The sequence below is a fragment of the Chelonoidis abingdonii genome, chromosome 1 (assembly GCF_003597395.2).
Source record: "Chelonoidis abingdonii isolate Lonesome George chromosome 1, CheloAbing_2.0, whole genome shotgun sequence".
NCBI lineage: Eukaryota > Metazoa > Chordata > Testudines > Testudinidae > Chelonoidis > Chelonoidis abingdonii.
In genome coordinates, this window is record NC_133769.1 from 260,902,261 (window position 1) to 260,913,693 (window position 11,433).

General features: G+C 44.3%; 1 long non-coding RNA gene across 1 annotated transcript in view; it reads right to left on the reverse strand.

The window, feature by feature from the left end:
- Positions 1 to 7,626, reverse strand: part of LOC116831671 (uncharacterized) — a 31,205-nt gene extending 23,579 nt beyond the window's left edge. Inside the window, exon 1 of the long non-coding RNA XR_004375268.1 lies at positions 7,401 to 7,626. This is a non-coding gene — a long non-coding RNA (uncharacterized LOC116831671). The remainder of the gene's footprint in view (positions 1 to 7,400) is intronic.
- Between the last annotated feature and the right edge of the window lie 3,807 nt (positions 7,627 to 11,433).

Below are 11,433 nucleotides of genomic sequence, written 5' to 3' on the forward strand. Positions count from 1 at the left end.
GCACTCACAGTCAGAGCTTCATTGTGTGTGTGTGTGTGTGTGTGTGTAGTTTAGCTCCTTGACTATATTTGCACTTGGTTGTTGTGTATCCTGACAGGCGATTGTGGTGTTCTCCTAGAACATCGACTTGGGATAAAGAGCAGCCCAGGGTAGTGAGCAGGCATCTAAGTTCCTGTTCTTTTCTCTGGCCCCACTTCCCGGTATGTCCTGGGTTACAGAGCAGATCCAGGCCTTGAATAACTAGGGTGACCAGATGTCCTGATTTTATAGGGACAGTCCCGATTTTGGGGTCTTTTTCTTATATAGGCTCCTATTACCCCCCTACCCTATCCCCATTTTTCACATTTGCTGTCTGGTCACCCTATTCATAACTTTCCCAGAGTGAAGCTAAAAGCCCAGTGGACTCCGCGACGCTGTGTAATAGCAGGAGGGACATGGCCTGCTGGCATCGCCCCGACGGGAGCGGAGGCTGCGGCAGCTACTTGGGCTGGCTGCGGGGAAGAGATTTCCCTAAACTCGCTCTCTGCAGCGAGAGGTGCAGTTCAAGCCAGCCCGAAGTTTGGCGGGGGCAGGAGAGGAGAGCGGGGGCGGGGGACGGTATTTTTAGGAAATAAATGCAGGGCTGATGCCTCCGCTCCTCGGGGACCAGGATCCCGCAAGGAAACCTAAATGTCGGGGAAAGCCTGCACAGCAGAGGCGTCCGCCCCCCCACGCCGGCAGCTGGGCAGAAAGGGTGAAAGGTCCCGCATCCGGCGCCGGCGCAGCCCAGGGGTGGAGGAAGCGCAGGCTTGTCCCGCTTGCGCTGCGTCGGGAGCCACAAGTGATTCCCCCCGCCCCCAACTCCGGCTCCGCTTGGCTGCGAACCGCACCTCCCCAGGCGGTGTCTCCCTCCTGCGTGAGCACGCTTGTGGCGGGAAGGGAGCCCAGCTGGGGGATCCCGCCTTGCCTCCTCTGCAGCCCGCCTGCACCTCCCCCAGCGGGCCAGAAGCCGGCGCTGTGGCTGCTGCCAGAGGTCGTGAGCTGCTGGGCCCCTGTGAGGAGGAGGAGGAGGAGGAAGCAACGCCTGCAGCAGAGGACCCAGCTGCGGGCTGCAGCGAGCGACCGCTGGACTCTGGAGGAGATCCCCAGCGCAGGCTGCGATCGCCGTCTGCTGGCTGCAAAGTAACTCAGAAACACCGCCTCGCTGCCTTGGCTCTGCTTCGCTGCCCAGAGCAGTGCCCGGAGCCGGCTGCTTCCGCCCCCTCCAGCTCACCTCTAGTCCTCTCTCCCCACACCCCCGGATTCAGCCTCTTCCCCGTCTCATTGCAGTCCCGTGACAATCCCCCTGCGGATGTCCCCCCACAGCCTTGGCTTTAAGCAGCATCCCTTCCAGGTCGCCCATGCCCTTACTGAACAGGCTCCTGGCCAGTGCAGAATCAAAACCGACTCTGCTTGTGAAATCCAGCTCGGAGCATCCTCTGGACCAGCGACAAGCAATCGGAGCAAAAGAACAAGTCTTTAGTGTCTCGGTAACTTTGCAAGAATGTGATCATGCTTTGGACTCAAAGTAATAGCCAGTTGGGATGGATAGCGACTGAGACAAGGGTAAATAAATAAAGTCCTTTCCCTTTCCAGTACAAACAGTTAATCTGGAGATCCTGACTCCACAATCCTAAAGCAAATATATCATCTCTCTGTGTGTTTTCTGTTGACGCTTCCTTGCTCGCTGGGTGAAAGCGTTTGGAGAATCTCTGGAGCTTTCGAGTAGGGGCTCACCCTGTGAACAGTACTCGCACATATAATTCAAATTTCACAGCTGACCTGCTCTGAAAACCTCAATCAGCTTCTAATTGAAGGGAAAACAAAATATTGCTTCCCTACAGCAGAGCTAACGATTTAATCATTATATCAGACATTATAGCTTTTAATTAGGCTAATGCTGATACTGTATGGAAAGAGATAATTCAACACAGTTCTTGATGAATTCTGTAATTGGGTTAACGGAGGAGCAGTTGGGGGAAGAGACGTCAATATTCAAGCTGTGTCTACAGCCACCAGGTTTATGAATGAAAGAAGAAGGAAAAGGCTAAACCCCCGTCAAGAAATGTCTTTCCCCTTTCCCAAGGCGAGCTGTGCCATCAAGGGAAAGCTCCAAAAGGCAAAGCTTACTTTAACCACACACCATGTACCCTCCCAAAATGAGCAGTCATGATCCTTCTCCAAATCCTTTCGTTACTATTTTTTTTCTTGTCCGTATTACGGTTAAAATAAAAACCTCAATGAGACTCGAACGGCAGCTTTTTATTGTTAGTCATACAAACTATTACTAGGAAACGGGAATGATTTGTCCTATCTCTGAAGTTGGGTTCGATCTTGTTTCCACTCAAAATCAACGAAAACAGAGCTTCCTAAACATGGACCACTGCTCTTTTTTCAATGTCAACGCACTGATGAGCAAACGCCAAAGTCACCAAAACTTAATGACAATATACAGGAATCCGTAAAGGACAAAAGAATGGGACATACACATAGAAAGGAAAAACAGATGGATATTAACGTGTGACGATTAATGTAAATGTTGATGAAATATTATTAAAACCAAGCAGATTCCCTTAGTACAAGCAACAACTCCAGCTGCTTGGGAAATAAATGTAGCTCTGAAGCTACTTAAATGGAACTGACTGTACTCCTGGGACGTTTCTAACAGTTCTCTAGATAGGGATACTAAACTAAATACAAAAGTGTATTCAGTACATTAGTCTGATTTTAAAAAAAGAATAAATGGTTGTTAATAAACAATTCGATCACTTACTAAATACATCTGTAATTATGGTTTTGTAAATTTATGGTTTTAAATGAGGTCCGGAAGAGCCATTTTCCAAGGGAATTTTGCTCAACTTTTTCCAGCTCAAGCCAGTATTGATAAATTACTCTTCAGTGCGATAGGAAGAGTTTAGAAATCCCTAGCTTTTGTTGTCACTCCTTCATTTCTATCTGATACTGATTTTCAGTAAATGCTTTATATTTTGGTTGCGCCTAAATGAAATAGTATCGATCTTCTGTATGTTTGATCTACACTGCAGTCTGCGGTAACACTGAAGTTTCATCGGAGCTCTGGCTTGTGAATGAACTAGCAGTACCAAGCTGTCAGATTCAAGAGCTAACGATCAGGACGAAACTGCAAGACACACTTAAATGAAGTTGGGATTGTTAGCCTGAGACTAATGGGAGAGTTCTCTGCCTTTGCTTTTCTCTTTTTTTTCATTACAGGATATATCGATATTAGTACCTATTTGAACAGGGCCTGATCCTTAGTCCAACAGGAGTTTGGGGTTCGCAAAAAAAAAAAAAAGGCAGGACCCGTCTTTTAATCACGTTTTGTCAGAACGAGCCTTTTATAAAATGTTTGTTTATATTACGTATTAACCAGACTTCCAGCACAATATTGTTTTGATAGAGAAGTATTCTGTATTGTGATCCATCCTTGTCTTATTTTGTCAGTAATTACAGTAATATTAAACGGGTCATTGATAAGATTCCAGTGACACAATCCCCTGTAATTAACAGCCTGAATACACCTTTTCTGCCCTACATAAAAGTTGTAATTTTCAAGTCTGTTCTGTTTTTTTTTTACTGTTAAAGTACACACGTGTAATATGTGCAAATCAGGATGCAAAATACCAAATGTATTATGAAATGTAGGGTTTATGTTGTCTCATTTTGTCAGTTTTAAGGGATACTAGACCATTTCTTTTCACAAGACACGTTAACAAAAGATACTTTAGACAAAAAATGTGTCGAATAATCGACATCCTAGTATACAGAAAAAAAATGTAGTTATCTTTTTGTGAAGTTTAACTTTTAAATCGAGAAAAACACCAGGTAAAGTGGGCAAGAAACGGGCATTATTAGAAAATTAGCCTTTAAAATTGGGCTTCTGGTATATGTATCATACGGGAAAGCGCTACAACCACAGTACAGTATTGTTGGTAAACAACAGTAAGACTATATCTCACGAATTTATGGCGCGTCGCCTAGAAAAACTGGAATGATAGCATTGTAACTAAAATATTTCTATCTGACATCCTCACTCGTTAGACAAAAATAGAAAAGGCCTCACTCAGTCAAAAAGGTAGACAAGTCAGAACGAATTTATATGAAATAAGTAAATAAAGAAAGAAGAGAAATCACAGCAGCTTTTTCTGGCGGACCATCCCAGTTATTGCAAATTAGATTAGCTACACAGGCTTCAATATAAACATGACATGAGGTTCACAGGAGAGTGAAAGTATCATCCACTCCAATCTCTCTTTTCATCGAAGCATCTCACATAAATTACATCTTGTCCTTTAATACACTTTTCAATGAGATTAAAACATCACTTTGACACGATTTCAAGCCTTTTCAGTCGCATCCAGTGCTTATTTCAGAAAACAGAAAACAAGGGGAAAAGTAGGAACATCTAAATAATCTCACAATTCTATTCTGGAAGTTAAAAACACCCAGAGGAAATAAATGATCCTCTTGCTCCATCTAAAGCCATTAGCGTATTTATCCAAAGGCATCAACCTAACTCCACCAAGTAAAGAGAATAATCCTATTTCCTTTGCAGCAAGTGGAGTATTATGACTACTTGGCTGCAGCTAGGAGACCCTCTCGCCGTGTTTATTTGCCTCTTTGGGTGCGAGTGATTTGGAAAAAAAATCCTAATTTTATAAGATCATTTACCTGATACTTCACATTACACCTGCACGAATTGTTAATGAGGTGTACCTTGTGCACACTGTAATGCTGGATAGCTACAGAACTACACACGCCTATACAAATAAATATTTTATAACATGATCATTGGAAAGGCTGAAAAAAGAGTGGTGGGGGGCTGCTTTATTAACAAACAGTCCAGAGTAGAAAATGAAAGCGCTCGCCACTTCCTATGTTTGTTCTTTAACTGAAACCAGCAAAGCTGATGCAAAAGGTAAGATGTATACAAAATCACACAGATTCCGCTAATTTAGAATACTCTCAGGTCTATGAACCTGTGCAGGTAAAAAACAGGTTTCTTCGCTTCAAAATATAATGCTAGCTTTTCTCTTTTTCCTTAGTGCCATGTACACGTAACTATCGTCCAATCAGCTCTGGGTTCCTAAACCTATTTGTAACGGAACTTCGGATGACAAGGGTTATTTATATTTACTTTGATTATCTGGATTTATTAATCTAGCTACTAATCCTTTTTGATGGACAATAATCTGCTTGTATCGCTAAACTGAGGAATTGAACGCCGAAACCTTTCCTTCCTTTTGATTCCTATCGTTTGTTTGTTTAGTCCGGATCGTATTTCACTAAACCAAATCCCGCTGTTCTGGTTTACAGGAGGGTATTTTCACAACGTAGTTGTATGCAGGATCCATGTATCCTGCGCTTTGGCTACAGCCGCCCAATATCTGTCACTGCCCGTTTGCCCTACACCCCCCAACACTTGGGCAGGATAGTCCTGGGACCGGGGCTGCATTCCTCCCCCCACCCCCTTCCAGGCACATGTGGAGCCAACTCCATGACTTCCAGAGATTGCAAGTTCATGGTTAACCCTTAGCTCTGATGAGGCTGTCTTCCCCCGCCCCTGAAGGGTCCGTCTCCCAAGAGGGATTTGTGCAGTTACTTTGAACTCTTGTCCTAGGGTTTCATTTCCTACTATCTGCATGTGCTGCAAGTGTCATCACACTTCAGGGGCTGACGGTTAGCAAGGCACCATTGGCCTTATACAGAAGACAAGCCTTGCAAATTGGCTCCCAACTGCACCTCACTGTCACGCCCAAGTCAATATATACGCGCTCAAGTCAAGGTGGATGTTCCAACAACGCAGAGCGACTAAATTACCCGCAGACCGCTGGGTTGTCTCGCCCTTTCCTGGGTATCCTCTTAGTCCCAAGCGTGCACCAGCTGGGAGAGCACCTTCATATTTTTAAAGTTTCGGGCCAACTTTTTAAGCATGTTGTAGTACAGGCATAGCGTTTTCCTTAGATAGGCAGCCTGACCCATGAAGTTTATCTCGAACGGAATGTTGCAGGTAACATAACTACTCTCTCCCTAAACTAACTAGCTACTATCTATATTTTGTGATCAGCAATGAGCTATTATTTAGCAGGTTTGGCGGGGGTGGCGGTTTACTTTACAACAACTTTGCTTAATGACAAGAAGAGTTTTCCGCGTCCCTTTCTCTAGTGATTCCTGTAAATATCCAAATCCTTCCCCCATCTCTCTCTCTCTCACCTCCCTCCCCCTTAACAAAGAGGCTTTCAAACCGAAACCCGCTGCAGCAGCCTGCGGGAATCAATGCGATAAAACGGGGTTTTAATGGGTTAATTGACTGGAGTTGCTATCATGTTTAAACACCTGTTTCTGAAAGGAGATTCAGCCAAATCCTGTCCCCTCCCCAATCGATAGCTGCTCCACTGGCTGTTGATCAACCAAAAGAAAACAAAAAATCCATTTCACCTTTTAAAGTTCGTCACAGTTTATGACAACCATAAGGGGAGGCCACACATAACACCTACAACAGCTCAGGGCTAGAGGGTACACTCTAACCTCAAGACTAGGAAAGATTATCCCCAAGAATTTTAGAGTTTCTTCAGCTGTACTTATTTGTTGATTGAAGGCTCTCGTCCTTTTACATAATGAAACTTAACTAGAGTGCGATTTCACACGCAGGAAGTAATAGATTTCCGTGTCACCTTCACACAAGGCTCCGACCCAAATGTAATTAGATCAGATCAAAGTATGTGTTGCCCCAAACTCGCGGGGAGAATAGAGAGTAGGTGCTGCTCAACCAGGCAGCATGAGAAATGCTCGCAGCCCGTTTGAACGCGCCTCATCCGGGGCAGGGCATCCCTTCTAATAGCAGAGGGCTGCCTTTGCTATTGATTTGGTTTTGGCAGATTAATACAGTCAGGACCGCCGGTCAGTCAACGTTAAATTGATTCTTTGCCCCAAACACCTTTCACTCAATGGCACCCGCGCTGCGACATGTTAATTTTTTTTTAAATGTAATTGTAAACCCGCCGAGTTAGCTTCTTCTGCAGCGCTCAGGCGACGGGACCTCGCAGCCTCCCCCTCCGCTGAGCCTGGAGAGAGCAGCAGCCCCGCGCCACGCCAGAAACCTCCCCACCCTCCGCTCCCTTCTGGGCGGGAGGGGGGGGGGTGCACAGCCCGAAAAAAACACTGCAAAAAGCCCGCTCAGTGTCACAGCCGAGAAACCAGCGAGGGCAACGTCCCTTCCCCCTGCTCTAACTGTCAAAAGCAAGTTGGGAGCCGCCCTACCCTCAGGAAACTCAGCTTTGAAACCTCCCCTCGGCCCTCCCCACCCGCACCCGCCGGGGTGAAGACCCCCCCTCACCCAAAAAAAAAGTTCCAGGCACACTTACAGTTCCTCTTCCAGCTCCAGCCTCCTCCCAACAGCAGCTCAGGGCCAGGCTTTCCCCCTGGGCAATCTGACATTGACACTTTCCTCAAGCCTCGCTGTACAGACCCACACATCTGGCGAGCTCGCTACAGCGCTGGCGAGTTACACCTCGAGCGAGCTGGGGAAATACCTACCCTCCTAGCCCCTAGCCCAGCCTAAGAGCCCAAGCGGCTGTGTCACAGCCAGCAGTGCCCGGCTACACAGGCACACTCAGCGCTCACACCCATCCACACACTGCACGGGGGAGAGAGAGAGAGAGAGAAGGAAATGAAATTTATTATTGATAGAAAAGACTTTAAAGACAATTTCAAGTTATTGTTTCTCTCTGGAAAAAGAGGGGCTTGTCTCCCCCGCCTCACATAATGAAACGCCTTTTGTGTGGCCCTGAACAATACCAAACAAGTACTCTAATAAATAGTCACTTTTTTGTTCCGTCTCGACAGTGAATAGAATTGAGCAGTTGGTTTGAGAGCAGCTGGGACGCTGCTTTGAACAGGGAGGTGGAGCCGAGCCCTTCCTTTCCTTTCTCTTCCCTTCCCTTCTCTCTCTCTCTGGCTCAGATGCACTTTCTGCTCTAACCTTGTCTTTCCCCCTCCCTCGCGTGCTGGCCCACTTTCCCTTCTCTATCTCTCTCAGCCTTCCCCTTTCCCTGGCAATATTTCGTGTATGCAAAGAGCATCCTTTCGGTAGTCTCAGCTGCTCCAGGCACCTGTGCTGCACAGTTACCTCTATTTGGATCCTTCACCCCCCACCCCCTCGATCATCCCTGCTACTTTGATCGCTTCTTAGATTTCCTTCTTTTCTTCCCCATGGTCTTTAAATAGCCCCACAGCTCCGAATTAACACTTCGCACACTGCCAGACCCTCCTTGCCACTCCTTTGTTGCCAATAAACTTGGATTTCTCACTGAGCCTTCCATGGCTTCCTTGGGGTTATATAATCTGCAGGATGAGCTGCTTATTCCTCGCTCTTTTCCTCCCTTTAGTTTCTTGAGGATAAAGCTTTTTGCTCCTTCTCAGTTTCCCCTTCTGTTCCTGAGGGATTTTACTGAAGGTTTGCACCTTTCGCAATCTGTGATGCTCATGTTAATCTCTTCTGTTTTCTGTATAGAGCTGCTAGTTTTCTTCATGTACCTTTTGTAATACTCCTCTCCAGTTCCTTTCCTATCAACATGACAACTGCTCTAGGAAAGGCAGTCGATAGAGGTTATTAAAATGGACACAAAGCAGCTAAAGATTTCCAGGTAAAGCGAAGAGCAACCCGTTTTTTTTCTGCTCTAGGTGGCTGGGTGGGCGAGGGTGTATATGTGTGTGTGTAGGGAAGGGGGTGGGGGGTAATGGGGATTTTTGGCCAGCACCTGAGTCTGAGCTAGCCATGAAGGAGGCTGTGGCCGCTCCTACCCTGCAGGGGGATCAGAGAGGCCAGGGCAGCCTGCATGGGCACTGGAGGCAGCTGCTTGCCAACATTATTATATATGGATACTGTCCATTTGCTTCCATACGTTCTGGAATGGATGTAGTCCTCATAACAAAGGATCCTAACTTTAAGCGGCTACTTGCTATACTTGCAGTGAGATTAGAGCTCTACCTGTTTGTCTTGTAAAGATTACAGAAAGCATCTGAGGTTAACCTATCCAGCAGCAATTCTTATCCAGTGACTCTAAGATTATCTGTATCTAAAATGCCTTTTAGTCACCTACATTCATTACAGATCTTTTAACAAGAGCCGCTTTCTATTTTAAATAGCAAATACTTTTTATTTGTTATGTCTTTGTTGGAAATGGAAAGGCAAATATGATTTCCCCAGAAAGCCGTGCTCTGTATGTATCATTGGGTATGACTCTGAGAGCCAAGACACAGAACACGTAACTGCTAGTTATTCGGCCGGTATCAATCCACAGACAAACGCTGCCATTTGTAAATTGTTTCTTAGCTGCGCTTGAATTAGCCAAGGCAAAACATCCCAAGACCCCCTTTTAAATTGTGAATGGTAGAAAAGCAGTGGAATACCGTGCATGTTTTCTGAAGGGTCAGTGTATTTCTTCAAAGAGGAATGGATCTTTAAAAACCCTGCGCGCACACGTATATGTATAAATAACCCCCACCCCCGCAATAAAACAGAATCTTGGGGGGGCATTTTCTGAAATTCTATTTATTTTAACTCCCTTCCCCCGTTGCTTTTAAGTGAATTTTTGCTCCCACTTCCCTAACACACCGACTCTAACTACCTGCACTATTAAGAAACGCTGATAAATGACAGTTTTATCGGGCTGGTGCAGACACGAGCAACTCGGGGACACAACAAAATGCACATGCAATACGTTTGGGACTGGATCTTTTCCAGCTGCAAACGCGTTTCCTTTTTATATGGAAAATGGAAACATTTTGGAAGACAGATTTAAAATTTTGACTTATATTTTACATGTTAAATAACCGAAAGAATGGGTACGACATTACGGCAAGCTTCAAACCCTGCAAATATTTGAATGGGTTTTGTAAAGTAGAGCAGCTGTCAGTCAGCTGGCTTTGACAGCCTGCCACAATTTTGTCACTTAATAGTGGGTGTTAGGCTAAGTGCAAAACACTCTGGCAAACAGATGTCAAACCTACATCTCATATAAATGTGGGATGTAAAATTGAGTTTTAACCCACATATAGGTTTTTAAAAAGCGATGCCAGTGTGTAAACTCTATACAACACGGAGACACTGACTATCTCCCGTGTACGCTTGTTATTTAGACTAGAAATCTGACCGCCAAATTATAGCTACATCTCCCTAGCAGTGGACTATGAGAACGCTTCTTGGCAAGGTATAAATTAAAGACAGATATGATGGCGCATTTCAAGGGCTGAGTGCCGAATATATTGAAAAATAGAAAGCTCGATTTCTTCAGTACGGTTTCGCTGTTTAGCTGTAAAGTATTAGGAAGGAGAAAGAAAGGTATTTATAAAGCTGAAGTTTTGGGGGACTGTTAAACCATAAGTTCCTCTGGGCAGAACTCGAGTTATGGGTGAGGGGCGCGGAAGGGCACATAAAACAGATACAATTCTGAGTGAGGCTGAGCCATGCAGAGTGCATAGGTTACCAGCAGTGTTTAAGGAACCGCGCTATAACACCAGGAAATCATCGGAATGATTCTTGGCCACTACATTAAAGGACAGGCTGAGGAAAATAACGTTTACAGTTAATTTAACTGCAGCTAATATTCAAATGACGAGCTGATATTTTTTAACGTGTCATTTCAAGGTCTCTCTCTTTCCCAATATATGATTTTTTTTTTTGCTTTAGACACCCCCTGTCAAATTTCCTTTGAACATTAAAAAAGGTCATAAATATTTATACCCAAAAGTGTTCATTGCATGAGGTGGTCAGAATGCAGCAAGGGGAAAAATGATCATTCATCCTACAAAGCATGTTATATTGCTAGTATCACTTCCTTTGTGCCCACTTTATCATTTCAGAGTTCCTGAACAAAGCAACATAATGAATGGATTAAATCAAACAGGTATATTTAGGATTATTCATATTAATCATTAACCATAAATTAAACACACTCTGATCACTTTATACATAGCCTTGTGCACTTAACTGGCACATTTACATGATCATATTTTACACTGACTTCATAGAGTAATTTATATGAAATTATTATTGATAATATATAGTTACTGTTAACTTTATGCCATATTTGGCTTTGATTACTCATAGAAATTAGTATCAATTAGTGTTTTGATTACAATGCTTTCCTCGTGGTATAACTTATCAATTCTTCATTTTTAGAAGTGTAATTTGTACCAGGAACATTAGATTACAAGATTTTGACTACTCACAAAACTTGGTGAAGGGAATATACTTTATCCTTCAGATTTTTTTAAGGCTCGGGGGAAAGGAAAATCTTTCCCTCCTTAGTAAGTATATTGTTTTTAGTACGTTATCTTAAAATTCTGACTTTGCACTGCAAATATGGACTCATAGCGCTTTCAGAGCAATTGCTC